Raw genomic sequence first — 15,156 nt, forward strand, 5'->3', positions numbered from 1 at the left:
TCAAAATTGCTTTCACCATAGTTTACTACAATTTTCTAATCCCAATATTGGACTGTAGGATCCTCTTTTGTGGGAGCCAGTGTTGAGGGTCTTCTGCTGCCAAACAGAGGCCTCACAAGCCATGCGGAATGTGGATGATCCATGCCATGTCTTGTGAGCTGCATGGCTTACACAGTTGCTTTCCAAAGGAGTCAACCTGATGTGATCTAAAAGGTCCTGTATTATAGAAATTCTGATTTTCTTTTAAATTGGCCATCTTTATTCAGCTCAGCTAGTGTGCTGCTCCTAATGGTCTCTGCATTAATACTAGTGAAACACAAAAGAGCAGTGGGCCTCAACCATTTTTTTTTCACCTGTTTCAATCAAAATATTCTTCAGGACTACTTCAGGATTTTTTGTATATAACGCCCACCCATCTTATATAGGTTAATATACCAGTGGATTAAAAGGCCCTATTCTTATAGCTTTATGACTCTAATTAGCTTGAATGCTTAAAATGGATTTAAGTTATAAACCATGCTGTTTTGTTGCAGTAAATGGTACTGTGTATGTGCATCAAATCACTGTATCAGTGTGAAGTAAATGTATGGATACTTAGATCAAGACAGCAGAGGCATGGGTGAGAAATTCTACACATCAAGAAAGAGCTGAAAGACCTGTGTTTGTGCCTGGAGCTGGGATTGTGACTCAATGGTAGAACACTTGCTTAGCATGTTTGAGGCACAGGGTTTCATCTAAGCACTGCATATAAACAAAATAAACAAAATAAAGACCCATCAACATCCAAAAATGTATATAAATAAAGAAAGTGCTTCAGTACTTTCTCAGAATTAGTGTATGCCGTTTTAAGAAAATAAGAACAAAATGAAATGTTTCACCCCTTATAGAAAAGCTATTACCTTCAATAAAGTGCTGCTTATAAATTTATTTCTTCTTTGTTATCCTGTGAGGAAATTACAACATGTTAAAAATTCAGTTGTATGTTATCAGCCAAAATAATGATTGAATATCAGAGTTTTTCTTCCTATGCAAAAATCACCACCCTTACTGCTATTGTAGGAGAAATTAATAAACACAGAAAGCTTGGCTATTCTCACAAAGTTTATGTAAACATGTTACTATAAATTAATTTATATAATCAATTATGATTTGCTATGAATACAGATGTCTTGTTACCATTTGGAACACATGAAGAGGTGATGAATTGATCTCTATTACAGTTTCAAGAGAAACATTTCCTATAAGGGTGTCTGTATTTTGTCAAGAAGATAAAACAAGAACAGTAAGGACTTATTGATTCCTGATCCATGCAAAAATAACTGAGAAAGCAGGGTGATATCACTTAGAAAATGTACACAAGTCTATAAACCACTTTTAAAAAATCATATTAAAAATGCATACACAGAACTACAGATCCAGTTAAGACAAAATTAGCTACTCCAGGCAATAAAACTACAGGAGATATCACAATATCAATACTTGAGAAATAGTGCCACTTGTTATCTGATCATATCACTCACTGAAACATTACCCAGGAGAGTCAGAGACAGTATAAACACTCCCAGAACCATTTAGAGCACACTATTCTTTAAGACCTCAGAAGTAAATGTTAGCTAGAACGTACTGACATACTAAAATTGTTTATTTTCACAAAGGTGAACCAATATATTCTGCTTTACAACTCTCTTGGCAGGCCAGAGAACAGGGTAAATTTATTATCTACAGCACCATAATGCTCACAAAGAGCTCTGTATTATTCATAAGACTGCATATAAATTATGAAAAAAAAACATATTTTTTCCAGTTTGTAACATTGTTTTATACATATCAATACATTATGTTGTGGCCAGCAAAGTACATATTATTACTGACAGCTGTTGACATGATTCAATAAAGCCCCAAGGGGTTTCACTGATAATCCTAAATCACAACTACTTTTCCAAATAAAAAGCCACTTCTATCTCTCACAATATTTAGAGGAGGTTTGCAGAAATGTCAGTGGTACATAAGGAAGAAACTTGGGCAGAAGCCCCAAGAAACCAGTGTAATTTTCTAAGTTTAGTGGGGAGGAGAGGGGGTCCTGTATATTAAAAAATAAGCCCTCTGTAGAAAATGGGGTCTCTCATGTGAAGATTAATAAGTCTAATTTTGGAAAGAGAGTTTTGTCAGACTTTGCTAGTATTTTATTTGGTTTCTTATCTTTCTCTTCCTGTGTCAGATGGTGAAGTGCCTAAGTTTAAAACCACATTTTGAGATGAATGTCCTTAAAAAAGTTTAGAGATTTTTCTACTGACTTAGAATTCCTCTGCAGTTTTCAATTTTGCAAGTCATATTAAAATAGGCAGACTGCACAACCAAATGTTATTCGGATGTCTTCAAATAAATTTAATAATTTCTTTTTTTTATTCCATGTACAAAGGAATAATTTAATTACAATGAATAAAAGATAAGTTGAGAGTAGTTGGTTCTTTTCATAAAGCAAAATTTTTTAGACATCAAGAACTCCTTGAATACAATTTTGAGCTGAAATATGGGTGGACTCCTCCTGCCCCGTCTGGCCCCAGCGCACCTCTGGCACACATGTCTACCCAGAAAGTTAAGTCACGGGGGAGCGACCTTGGCGCCTCTGAGGCCCTGCCCCCGATCCCCGCCCCTGGCTCCCGCCCCCACCGCTGCTGGCCAGGCTCCCATCCGCGGCCTGGCCTGCTCTGCGGGAGCCTCAGCCGCCCTGCCCGCTGCAGCTCCTGTTGTGCAGCGCCCCTGGCGCTGACAAGGGCGGCTGTCTGCGGGGCGGGGCTCCCCTCCTCCTCCTTCTCGTCCTAGAGTCTCAGCCGGTAGCCGCCTCTGACACTGGGCTTCACCTTCACACACCCCCAGCACTTCCCGAGTCCTGCCTCCCCTGGCTGCCCTGGGGAGAGCTGGAGCCTAGGCTGTCTCCAACCCCGCACCAGTCTGGGCGGCAGGCGCTCGCTTCTCCAGTGGGGTCCATGCCTGTGCCCCGCCCCCCCCCCCCCCCCCCCCCCCCGCTTGGGCGCTCACCTCTGGCCTGCACCGGGGTCCGGGACTCGTCTCCTGAGTTCTCCCGAGGCGCTGGAGCGCCTCCTTTCTCTCCCGGGACTCCGCCTCTCCCCCGCCGCTTCCCGCCCTCCCCACCCCAAACCCCAACTCCCCAGCTCCATGGCGCCTCCGGGATGCAGCTCCCCTTTTCCGCACACTCCAGCAGCGGTGCCCGCACCCAGAAACAGCCCTCTTGGGGGCGGTCGGCTCCTCCAGGATCCGCGCGGGCACTTACAGCAGGGGGTGGGGACCCAGAGCCCCCGCCTACCTCCCACCCGCCCTCGCAGCCCCTGGGGAAGGCGCGGTGACTGGCTACTGTCATCCTCCTTCAGGTGCTGGCTGCCCAGGGCGCTGACCTTTGCCGCTGAAGCTGTACCTGAGGCTGCAGCCAAGTTCCCGTGCTGTAACTCCTCCAGTTAGCAACTCCTCCTGCTCCACTCCTCCCCCCCTCCCCTCCTCCTCTTCCTCCTCTTCCTCCTATTCCTGCTCCACCCCTCCCCCTCCTCCTCCTCATCTCAGCATTTGCCGAGAACTCTGGAGCAGAGGAGGGGGCTCAGGAGCAAGGCCATCCCTCCCTCCTCCTCCCCAGCAGTGACCGCTGCCAAGTCCTGTCACTGGGGAAAGGACAGGGTGGAGGAGGGGGCAAAGGTGGATTGAGAAAAAAAAAAAAGAAATATGGGTGGAGGGCATAGGAGGTGGAGAGGTGGGGCAATTCTCCCTGGGCCATGGAAGTTTTTCAGTATCTCTCCACCAAATTAAAAGTAATAAAAAAATTTTAAAAAAACTCATAAGGAGAAAAAGAACTTCTGAAGCCATCAACATTTTTCTTTTTCTTTAGTCTCCACCTTAGAATCTAAAACATTTTATGCTACTATCATCATCCAATGATGGTTCTGCAGGCTTATGGGGGAAAGGCATTTTCAAATTTTTAAAAATCTTTCTGGATGATTTGCACTTATTCTTTTATTAATTATGATTTTTTTCTAGTCTATCCTAAACATGATTTTAATATTGTCAATTTTCCTTATGTGTCTCAACAAATCATTTTTTCCTCCATTAAAATCATTAGTATTCATTCAAAGAATTCTTATATATATATATATATATTTATTTATTTATTTATTTTAGTTCTCGGCAGACACAACATCTTTGTTTGTATGTGGTGCTGAGGATCGAACCCGGGCCGCACGCATGCCCGGCGAGCCTGCTACCGCTTGAGCCACATCCCCAGCCCTCAAAGAATTCTTTTTTGTTATTTAAAAAAATTATATTTCCCATGAACTGAAAGCATCTCCTGTTAATACTCTATCCTGAGAACATAGTGACCTAAGAAAAGAAAAAAAAAAAAAGACCTTTGTAAAGAAACTCAAATAAAAACTATTTAATTCAATAATACTTTGCATCTACCTATACTTGGAAACTAATCTTTAATCTTTAACTAAGAAGTCAAAATGTGAAACTTTGTATTAAGGACTATCTAATTTAAGATCTTGGATCTGCTGACAATGGTGTCAAAATGTGAAAAGAAGCACACCTAAAACTGCTGAGTCCAGCAATTAAAAATATGAGAGGATAGCAGGCCCTCAATATCAAAGAAAAAAGGGGTCAGAATCTTCTGGTAGAGTGCTTTTCTATTATGTGTGAGGTACTGGTTGAACACTCAGCAGCACATTAAAAAAAAACAACAAAGAAACAAACTAATAATGATATTATATCCATCTACAGCAACAAATAAAAATTCAAGAAAAAAAGGACTGTCTTAGACTTGTGTACCCTCACTACTTGTGTACCCATAAACATATATATATATATATATATATATATATATATATATATATATAGAGAGAGAGAGAGAGAGAGAGAGAGAGAGAGAGAGAATAAATTTTTCCTTTGATGCTTTTTCAAGAAACTTATATTACAGGTGTGCATCACAATTCTACAATCCCCCTACCCTTCTTCTTATTATTATTATTTTGAGTGGCTGTGAATTGCATTAAGTGCCTTGGGTTGATTTACTTTGAGGGAGAATTTCCTTCCAATAGTAGGACCTAACCCAGACAGAAGTGCATTGACATTTATCACTGTATATAAGGTTAAAGAAATTTGTGAATAAATATGTATATATTTTTATTGATGGAAATGATATCACAGTTAGTTTAAAATTTTATTTAACTTTTCTGTTCACTGATCTTATGAAAAACAGCTTGAGGTTTAAACTCATTAGCAATTTCCTTAGGCATCATGGTCCCCATATCTCTCACCCCTAAAAAGAGACTCACAAGTATAATTTTAAAGTTTTTTCTATTCAAATTAAAAATGAAAAACAAAAGTCAGCCACAGTGACATACACCTGTAATCCAAGTGGCTCAGGATGTGTTTGCAGGAGAACTCTGAGTTCAATGTTACCTTCAGCAAAAAGTAAGGCACTAAGAAACTCAGTAAGACCGTGTCCTTAAATGAAAAAGAAGGAGGAGGAGGAAGAGGAGCAGGAAAAAGAGGAGAAGGAGAAGAAAATAAGAGCTTAAACAAATTGTAACTAAAAACTCTATATTCAATATATTATCATGGCTTGACACTATGAATTTATTAATACATACATGCACTTTTGGAAAACCATCTTAATATTCATTATTTACCTGAAGTCTCAGGCATATCTCAGTTTACTGTATCCAAATTTCACATTGAGAGCTATGGATTCATTCACATCAGCAAGATGAAAGGCCTGAACCACTCATTTTTTATGTCCTAGGTGATGGAATACACTTCCTGGACATATTCTCAACAGGGCCAAAGAACAGGAGAGACAGTGCACATTGAGACAGCTGGCAGCTCTAACCCAGAACTGTACAAATGTGGGCATTATTTCTCACTAGATTCTAAGAACAGATTCATTTCCATTTCAGATCCCACATGGTAAACATAAAGAATTGGTGTCACAGGAGGTGGATGGTGCCAGGTCTTCAGATTTTTCAGTAGCCCAGACTCTACAATATAAATGCATTAAAGGGAAACTTATTTGCAATTTTACCTTGACCCTAGAGGCAGGATTGAAATATTTGGCTTTTATAATTGTGCTAATATTCATACCAAATTTATAAGGTAGTGGGAGAATATTTTCACAATTAAAGGCATATATGTCTATAAATATTTTTCTATAGTTCAATACAGTTTATTAAGAGAGTCAACAAAATTTTAATGAAGAAAAAATAAATCACTGTCTATAAGATGACTGCTGTTTTTCATACAACCTCTGCACATCATGTGATTGAATCCTGGCATCCAGCCTATAGTGAATAAATTAACTAATTATCTGTCACTAATTAACTCATTCTAAAACTTATTAGCTCATATTTGGGATGGTCGTCAATTTAGGCTCAGTTCACCTGGAATCTTTGCTGCATATAATTAGCTGATGGTTGGTAAATACACTGAACTTTAGAGTGTAATCTGGCTGCCAATAAAACACCCTGATGTTTTTCCCAAAATAACTCATGATTAAAAAAGTATTGTGGGGGGCTGGGGATGTGGATCAAGCGGTAGCGTGCTCACCTGGCATGCGTGCGGCCCGGGTTCGATCCTCAGCACCACATACAAACAACAATGTTGTGTCTGCCGAAAACTGAAAAAAAAAATAAAATTAAAAAAAAAAAAAGTATTGTGGGCTTGTTCTCATGGAGGTACCAGTGTTCTGAAAGCAAAAACAAAAACATTCAAATGTTTCTTGACCAGATACCTGACTAATACTCTCATAGCAAACAGCATTACATAATTCATAAAAAATAATAACAGACCATATTCAAAGTTTTGGAAACACATTCTCCATTTTTCTACAGTAGGAGTAAAAACATATCATCTACTTTCTGTATATAAATGAAGCTGAAGAATTGTTACATGTTGGCATTTATGATTATTGTACCTTTTATAATAGATGAGGTTCACATAGGTGTTCAGTGTGAAAGAATATTTGCTAAGTCTCACAAGAATATTTTTTAAGTAACTTTACTTGAATTCAGTTTCAACTTTACCTTATCTCAAAGCCAAAACTCCCCTCCTCTAGGTTACATGAGTTATCAATATTTTCATATTCTCTTGGATGTTAGATAGTGACACTTATTCAAAAGAGCAGAATTTTTGTTTCTTTTGTATCAGAGATCTTACCCAGGGGCATTTAAGCACAATGTCACACCTCCAGCCCCATTTTATTTTATTTTATTTTTTGTACCAGGGATTGAAGCCAGGGGCACTCAAAATAGGGCCACATCCCCAGCCCTATTTTGTATTATACTTAGAGACAGAGTCTCACTGAGTTGTCTAGGGTCTCACTTTGGCTGAGGGTGACTTTGAATTTACCATCTTCTTGCCTCATTTTCCCATCCTTCTGGGATTATGGTTGTGTGCACCTTGACCAACACAGTCGTCGTTTTGTTTGTTTGTTTGCTTGCTTGCTTTAGTATTTATTCAGTTGCTGAAGCTGTCCTTGAATGTGAAATCTCCCTGCCTAAATCTTCTGAGTCACTGAAATTACAGAAACACATCACCTTACCGGTTCTTTTCAGTTCATACAAAGGCAGAATTGGGATGTCAAACAGAAAGAGAGCTGTTAAAATCACCCCATCTTAAATGGTGTCTTATTTCCTAATATTTAAACATTGGACTTGTTTTGACACATAATGAGGAAATATTATTTTAATCAGGAGACTGTTGATTCTCATTTTATCTATACAATTTGTTACAGTTCAAAACTTGATTTAATTTGAAAATATAATTCATCCTGTAAAATTTCTGTGCTTTCTGTTAGAACACTGGTTTCAATGCCTGTGCAAAATTATGATGAATTTACAGCTAGAGAGAAGTCTATATAATAAAATATTAATAGTATTAATTTTAATCATATTCTTTGTTTCATATTTCTAACTTAGTTAGCAATATGAAGAATTGAACTCATAACTCCTCTATCACTGAGTTATACTCCCAGATCTTTTTCTTCTTTGTTTTATGACAGGGTTTTTCTCAGTTGTCAAGGCTAATCTCAAACTTTTGATCCTCAAGCATCAGAAACCTGTATCACTGGTATTGAAGTGCATGACCGTGTACATGGCTATTTTGTAACATTCTTAAAGTTGAGTATACAAACACACCTAATGGTACATTCCTATAACTCTAGTTACTCCCAAGGATGAGGTACATTTTTTTTCTTTTTTAAAATTCATCCATGGTGACTAAGATGCAGATAATTGCTTTGAGAGAGCATACAACACTAGCCTTAACTCATAGACTGAAGGATCTATTTCTAGTGAATGAAAAAAATATTAGATATATATTATTGTGTTGCATAAGCACATGACATTTTGTTTGTTAACAGCAGCACAATGATGAGTATGTAACAGATTTAGTTGCATATGTATTCTAGATGATTAAAATAATATTAGTATGGCTTCAGTACATATGCTTTCTGAAGTTGCACCTACAAAGCAACTGACCAATGATCATTTGCATGAATGATAAGCTTGTCTGGGTACCATGTGGAGGTGGTTTTAGTAGGTCTTGGTTGTTAAAATTTATTTCTATAGTAGTCTTATAATACCCTAGATGCTGAAAAACTTCTTATCCTTTAACATTGCTTGGCTTAAATTTATGCACTACTCTTAGGAAGGAAACCCAAAAGCCTTTTTAATGACAGATGTACTATGGAAAATTGTCCCCACAAAGTTCAGATGCTGTGTAATATCAACTCCCTGAAATCAAAGAAAGGAAATGACTTACATTCTTGGAAAGTGAAGCCACTAGCAGCTTTCTCTGAAAAACTACACACTGTGGCAACTGGGAGTATTTCATACAAAAACTACATTTAAATAGATGCTTATGAAACCAATAAACCAATAAACAAATATAACTGGGTCCTTGAGGATAAGGGAAGGAATCACACATGGAAAATACAGCAAGAAATGATTTTCCTCTACATTTAGAAGTGCTAGATCCCAGACTTGAAGTCAAAATCAACCCAAGAATTGTAAGTTTGTCTTCCCTGCTGTGGGTAATGCTCAGCTCCTGAGGAAAATGCTGGCAAAACCTATTCTTTGCTAAAATAAAATAAAAACAAAAACTAAAAAATGTAGAAGACAGTCAATGACCTAATATTTATTTAGGCACAAGTTACATAAAAATACGGTCCCAAAATTTTGCAAGCTTTCATTTCAACTTTAAAATATACTAGTTTTGACCATTTTCCATCTCTTCATCTTTTAGAAAATGTCCCTCTGTTAGGCTCTGCCATTCTGGGACTGGAGGTGTTGTTTTCATCCTTTTGATCTCCCACCTCTGGCCCCAGGTGACCCTACATGACAGTGCCGGCAGCCAGCCCAGAGAGTAAACTGGGGGGCTTCTTTGCTGTCACCTGGCATAAGGTCTGCCAACTCCTCCCAAGACCCACATTCTGCAGGCCACACCCTAACTCACATGTCCCCTGAGATCCCTTCAGGACCAGGAGCTCCATACTGGTGTCGGTTTCCCCAATGAGGCACTTTCAGGGTCTTGGAGCAGACACTGCGCTCTGGTCCTTTCCAGAAGCCAGGCAGCCTGGCCTCAAGGGCACACAGCAGGTAGCACCCACAGCCTTAGGAAAGCGGGCTCCAACACTGGTGCCTCCACAGTGATGGAGAGTGACAAGTAAGAGCCCTAGAACAGAGTGCCAGAGACACCATCAAGCCCTGGAACCTGCGGAACCCAGCGATCCGGGGACGAGGCCCGGTGCATGGAGCCCGGAGCACAGCCCACAGCCAATACAGGCCTCCTGCCATCTCCACAGAGGGGACTGGGAGCTGCAGCCTCCCTTGCTCCAGGCTCTGCTGCCCTCAGGCCTGACCTCCAGCCCCAGCATGGGCGAACTCCGACTCCCGAGGCAACTTGCTCACCTGGTGCCCACCCTAGACCCGAGCGAACTAAAAGAAGAAGAAAGACCGAGAGGGGAACACTGCCTTCCCAGGACTGGGGACCTCGAGAAACCCTCTGGAAACCCGTCCAGTTTGGCTGACAGGGGACCCAGCCGCCCGCCGCTGGGGCGCGGTTCCCAGGGAGGCTCTGGGTTCCTTTTCTTACCTCTAGAAAGACCTGAGCTCCAGGAGTCAGACCCTCCTCAGCTGTGGACTTCTTCCTGCCAGCGTCCCCTGCCCACACCTTTCTTGAGTCTCTCTTAATGATTATGTGACTTTTTGCACCACTTGGGGAGCAAAACAGAACACTTAGCCTCTTTTTAAAAAATAATTTTTAGTTGTGGATGAACACAATACATTTACTTATTTATTTAATGTGATGCTGAGGATCAAAACCAGGACCTCACACATGCTAGGTAAGTGGTCTACCACTGAGCCAGGATCCCAGCCCCACTTAGCTCGTTTTGAAACAGATCAACTCTGTTTGCATAAAAACAAGCAGACTGGGGTGAGTGCCGCGTCGGGCCAAGGGAGCCGAGTCCAGCGAGGGACGGCGAGGTTAAAAGACACACAGGACACCAAGGTTCTTCATCCAGGAGTCACACACTTTATTGCTAGCACACTTTCTTTTATACCCCAAGCAGCAGAAGTGGAAAACTACCCAAAAGCAGGAGGGAGGGGGAGAAATTTAGTTTCAACATCTGTTATTGTCAGGTACCGAAACCTCCCTTAACAAGAAATCCATCAGACCAGAAAATGTCAAGGCATTCCCGTGGGACACATATGTCTCAGACGGACAAGCAGGAACAGAAAAACCGCAAGTTCGCCATGGCCTTGTGAGCTGGCCACACTGGCATGCAGAACAAACTAGTGGAGGTTGGGCTCCAGGGCCCAGGGTGGACCTGCTGCCAACAAGTCCCCCTCTTTTGTTTTTTGCATGCCAGTGGGAGTCAAGTAGCCCCGGTCTTAGGTCATTCACAGCCCTTGCGATGCTTACCCGTCTCTGGGAAGGCCCCGATTCCCTGGCTTAGGTCGCACAGCAAGCGTGAAAGTTGCCCGTCACTGGGTACTACAAGATCAGCTCAAGGTGTTATGACCTATCAAGACATTATTGTGGTGAACGCTTAACCGTCTCCACCTACGGGACCCACGACCATCACCGCCGAATGGCAGATGTGTTTGGACCAAGAGATTAGACAGCAAAGATCCTAGTACAGGAAGGCAAGAGGGAGAGGTATGCATAGAGAAAAGATATGGCAGGAGTTCTTCTTTTAAGGAGGACACTCATCTTCGGATAAGTCTGAAGTATATCTCAGAGGGGCGATCATCCATCTTCAAGCGTTGACAGTGAACCTGTATCGGCTTAGAGGCTACGATATTAATTTGATCCTTAATGAATTGTACTATCTTATTTACAATGCAGGGTCCTATTGCCACTACTAGAAGGAGGCCTAACAATGGCCCCAATAAGGGAAGAAGATAAGGCAAAAATCCATTAAGTCCAGTCCAGAGAGGGTTCTCAAATAATTCCCTCCTCCTTTTTTCTAGGTCTTCTTGGAGTTGTTTAATTTTTGTGCAAACTATGCCAGATTTGTTAGCATAAAAACAGCACCTCTCCCCAAGGGCTAAACAAATTCCCCCTTGATTGGCAGTAAGCAAGTCTAAACCCCGCCTGTTCTGAAGAACTACTTCTGCTAGGGAGTCTATCTGGTCTTGTAAGTCTTTAACGGTTCCCAATAGGGTTTGCACATCATCTATAAGCTGTTGAGATAGGCAGCGGTAAGAATGTATAGCCGTACCCAATCCCACCGTGCCTGTACCCACAGCAGCGGTTATTCCAAGGCCAACAAGGAGTGGTAAGGCCTGCACAGCTCTCTTGTGTCTTCTAACTAAGGTGTCTAGGCTAGGAATGGGTAGGGGTTCATCTCCTGAGATAATCGTGGTGTCAGGAAGTAGTAATGCCAGAACGCAACCACCAGTCCAATTTGCTGGGAGCCTGGGAAAAGCTAAATTTCCACCACACATAAAAACTGTACCATTAGGGGGACAAATGGGCGGAGTAGGTGAGGAGTAATTCTTTACTAATGAGCAGTTCCCAAAGGAAGAGACTCCAACATCAACATCATAGGTATTATTCTGCATCATGCCCAGAAGGCATGACATAAAACCACCTAAAGGCTGCACCTTAAAGGGTAGCCCAGATTGACATGTGTTGTCATCACCAATGGCATAATTAATTGGGACCGCCAATGGCATGACTGCACCTGCCGTCATGCAGAGCCAGCAATCACCAGCAAGGGTAGGATTGGAACTGTTAAGTAAAGAAAAGGTAGTTTCTAGGATATCTAATGTATTGGCATCTAAATCAGGAAACTGGGATTTGGGCAATATCAAGGGGTGGTATGTAGGCTTAGGGATCTCTGGCTTTAAAAGCTTAATCACCTGAAGGTGTTTGATAGCATCAGTCGGTCCCCCTCCGTGAGAGACTCCGATGGGGGCCTGCATGGGCCAGCAGGAAGGTTTACCCATGACGCCCTCACATCCCGCCTCCGTTAACCGAGTCGTGATGCCTTCCCCTTCCCGGTCACCAAGAAAAGGAATAAAATTATAAGTGGTCCCCCCTTCTCCACAGGGGTTAGTTAGGATGGCCTCAAAATACTGTTTTCCTTGATTATTAACACAAATTGAGGCCGATACATAACAGGAGATGTGCATCGCCGGGGTGTAACGACAAGTGGCAGAACAGCTTCCAAGAGTCTCGGTCGGATTAGGGACAACAAGTCCGGGCTTATTAACACATACCCATTTTGGTTGCTTAAATCCTCCGATGTTTTGATTGAGTTCAGCCGCCATATAGGCTACTTTAGTCCCACAATCAATGCTCTGGATATAACCAGAGGGGGCCGAGTGCCGGGGCCCTCCCTTATACTCACAAGGGGCTCCAAAAAGATATTCATGAATATTCCCAGGTGGGGAGTCAAGCCCTCCTTCAGCAAACCTGTCCAGAAGGAATGCCACAAGCAGGGTCCAGCTCATGAGGTGTGTCTCGGCACTCACTTGAAGGGGTGAGAACAACAGCGGCAGGATCAGCCATTTTGGGAACTTCATTTTGTCTTGAATTTTCATTCACCGGTCTGGTGCAGTGCTCTGGGATCCAAATGGGCTTCTCAGTTCCTGGGGGAAAACACATACAGCTCCCCTCACTCTAGCTAAGAGTGGAGCCGGGGGTTGCCACTTTCCGGTGGATAAATCTTTCCACCTTATTTGAGCATCTTGTACAGTGGGAGGGGAAAAGTGGCGTTGTGCAGCCCTGCGCCCTCCAGTGTCAGTGAGTAAAAAATTTAAAGTAAATAGGATTATGCTTAGAAGTGCTTGTGGTCCCTGACAATTCCGGTATATCTCCCCCTCTTTTGTTTTTTGTAAATAAGTTTTTAAATGTTGATGGGCTCGTTCCACGATAGCCTGTCCCTGTGAATTATAGGGGATTCCAGTCTTATGATTAATTTCCCATTGGGTGCAAAACCGTTGAACCACCTGGCTTACATATGCGGGACCATTATCGGTTTTGAGGCATCGTGGGGTGCCCATGGAGGAAAAGGCTTTTAGAAGATGACTGATAACGACCTTAGCCTTCTCTCCAGTATGTAAGGTGGCAAAAATGAAGCCAGAATATGTGTCAGTGGAAACATGTATAAAGGAGAGCTTACCAAAGCTAGGGAAGTGTGTAACATCAGTTTGCCAGACATCATTAGGTTGTAGTCCTCTTGGATTAACCCCAAGGGAAGGAGAATGAATAAATGGTGCACAGGATGGACATAATGAGACAATCTGTAAAGCTTGGTCTCGTGAACATCCTGTGTGGAAGCGTAAAGACTGTGCATTTAAATGAAATTTATTATGGAATTGTAAGGCCTTATCATATTCGGTCGTCACACAGGAAAGGCCGACAGCATGAGTAGCAGCGTCTGCTTTTGCGTTGCCCTCTGACAAAGGTCCAGGGAGCCCTGAATGGCTTCGGATGTGGCCGATGTATAAATGATCTCGTCTAGCCCAAATGAGAAGCTGAACTACCTGTAGTTGTTCTGTGATTGTTGATTGCTTTCCAATATATGATGCTGTTTCTATGACTAGAGCCAGATTGGCTACATACAAGCTGTCAGTATATACATTAAGAGGAATAGAACTATAGACTTTGAGAACTATGATTAAAGCTTCAACTTCCGCCTTTTGGGCCGACTGACCTGACACAGGTTGTCGGAGAATTTGAGATCCATCAAAAATGACGGCAAATCCATTTTTGGCCCCATCTGTATATACAGTTTGGGCCTTTGGAATAGGTTCCCTTTTCATAATCTTTGGGAAGATAATGGGACACCTTTTAAAGCTCTCCAAAAGTCTATGTTGGGAAGTGATTATCAATCTGACCCTTGAAGCTGCACAGGAAAAGACACCAAAGGTCATGTTCTTGTTGTAACTTGTGTATCATATCTTGAGTGTAAGGTTGAATAAGTATGTCAAAGGTTTTTCCAAACAATGCATCAGCCAAATATTTAGCCTCCCAAATTAAGTTAATAACTAGCTCATAAAAGGGAGTCAGTACCTGGGGGTTAGAAGCCGGCAAGTGGACCCAATAAATGGGACCCGTTTGCCAGAACACTCCCGTGGGAGTAATTTTAGAAGGTAGAACTATAAATGACAAGGGCAGAGAATAATCTATCTGCATAATCTGCATGTCCTGTAGAGCCTCTTCTATTAGCCTCAGTGCTCGTAAGGCTTCTGGTGTAGGTACTCTACATGACGTAGGAGAAGGATCTCCTCGCAAGAGGTCATACAGGGGTTTGAGCTCTCCAGTTGGAATATGAAAGGACGGGCACAGCCACTGTATTTCTCCGAGGAATGTCTGCCACTGATGTAAAGTTTTGAGCTGATTTATCTGGAACTGGGGTCTCTGGGGAAAGATTCCTGTTATTAATGATGTATCCCAAATAATTGTAAGGGTGTTGAAATTGGACCTTTTCGGGCGCTATGACCAGCCCTGCCCCTTTTAGAAGGGATTGGAGGACTTCATAAGATTGAAGAAGCCTTTCTTTCTTGGGCCCTGCCAGTAAGATGTCATCCATATAATGAATGAGGTAGAGCTGTGGGAACTGCTGTCGAAAGGGTCGTAAGA

The sequence above is a fragment of the Marmota flaviventris genome, unplaced genomic scaffold (genome assembly GCF_047511675.1).
Source record: "Marmota flaviventris isolate mMarFla1 unplaced genomic scaffold, mMarFla1.hap1 Scaffold_231, whole genome shotgun sequence".
Lineage (NCBI taxonomy): Eukaryota > Metazoa > Chordata > Mammalia > Rodentia > Sciuridae > Marmota > Marmota flaviventris.